This window comes from Scylla paramamosain, chromosome 10, assembly GCF_035594125.1.
Source record: "Scylla paramamosain isolate STU-SP2022 chromosome 10, ASM3559412v1, whole genome shotgun sequence".
Classification (NCBI taxonomy): Eukaryota; Metazoa; Arthropoda; class Malacostraca; order Decapoda; family Portunidae; genus Scylla; species Scylla paramamosain.
In genome coordinates, this window is record NC_087160.1 from 14375943 (window position 1) to 14377500 (window position 1558).

The following is a 1558-nucleotide window of genomic DNA, read 5'->3' on the forward strand; positions in this document are numbered from 1 at the left end:
AGAATGGGAGGGGAAGTGGATGACATAGGAAGATAAAAAGTCGGCCGGGAGGAGATAGTACCCGAGACTCGACCAGGGCGGGAGTAAGTGGACTAAATTGACAAGACTTGTGGGTGAAAGAGAAAACGGTGTGTGTGTGTGTGTGTGTGTGCACCGCGACCAAACTCCCACGGGCGAGGGAATAATTGTTTTCATTGGCCGGCAAACCCGACTCCAACTCCCATAGGATCCCGGCCCCCTACGAGTCAGTCCCCCACCGCCCGTATGTTCATTATTAGCAGCTCAATGAGGGTGAGATATGGGGAGTGAGGGGAGCACTCAACGAGGAAGGGAGGGAGGGAGGGTAGAGGTGGGTAAAAGGGGAGGAAAGAATGCGCAGAAGTGTCGCGCAGTGGAGAGGGGGTGCCGGAGGGAGGGAGTGCGGGGTGAGAACTGTCCGAGTCTGAGGAATGGATGATAGTTCCTCGCGGGCTGCCGAGCGACCAGCATCCCCCGAGGCGGTGCGCTGTTACCTCGCTTCTCCTGTGTGTGTCCGGAACGAGATACCAGAGCGAAACCCGGCGTGTAATTCGAAAGGTTGTTCATTTTAGTGTCGAAACAGTTCATAAGTTATCTCAGTGTGTGTCCGTGTGTATGTGTGAGTGACGATGTAAAAAGAAGACCTTAGGGCATTCAGAAAAAAAAGACCTACTGCAAAATATGAATGAAGCGTAATCAGTGAGTGACGAAACTGGTGGTGATGGTGGACGTGGTGGTGGCGGTGAATGGTGACAGTGATGCTGGTAGAGGTGGTGGTAGTAGTGATGCCAGTCGTGGCTGACAGTGAATTATTGATATATTTGACATCAGAGTGCGCGTGTGTGTGTGTGTGTGTGTGTGTGTGTGTGTGTGTGTGTGTGTGTGTGTGTGTGTGTGTGTGTATCCTCGTGGTGACCTTGAGAGGCAATAACAATGAGATGTGGTCCTAGTTAAGTCCCCTGACGAAGCTCAGTGAGGGAGCGACGGCCGGAGAGGGCGTGGTGGCAAGATCCCAACCGTGACCCGACCGGAACACATGGGCCACACTCATCCCCCATTACCGGTGCATTCCACTGATGTTCCGTGACTGACACCGGAAGCATCGGCACCCTCCCTGGCCTCCTATGCGGGGACCTGCTGAAGGTGCGAACTGCAAACTGTAATGCTCCCTCCGCTGGCCCCTGCTGAGCATAGCAGTAGATTGAGGTTAACGTGTTGGTGCTCTTCGCCACACACACACACACACACACACACACACACACACACACACACACACAGACGTGCAGTTTGGCTAACACCGAATTTCATCGAGTTGGTCAATTTTTGCCAGCTTTTTTTCTTTTTCTTTTTTTTTTTTTTGTGCAGCCATCCGTCCATCGCTGACTGGGTAGTGGTGATTCACGATATAAAATTAGGGATGTTGGTTGTGTGGGCGTGTTACTCTGGCGGATAGGAGAGGGGCGGGGCTGGGCGGGGTGAGTTAGGTTAGGTAGTCAGTGGCGGCGGTGGTTGGTGGTGTGAGTGACAACCATAAACGACA

The 1558-nt window shown here is 53.0% G+C and overlaps 1 long non-coding RNA gene across 1 annotated transcript in view; it reads left to right on the forward strand.

Moving 5' to 3' along the window:
* The first annotated feature begins 437 nt into the window (after positions 1-437).
* The window catches only part of LOC135104248 (uncharacterized), an 18286-nt gene continuing 17165 nt past the window's right edge, over positions 438-1558 (forward strand). Inside the window, exon 1 of the long non-coding RNA XR_010270348.1 lies at positions 438-576. This is a non-coding gene — a long non-coding RNA (uncharacterized LOC135104248). The remainder of the gene's footprint in view (positions 577-1558) is intronic.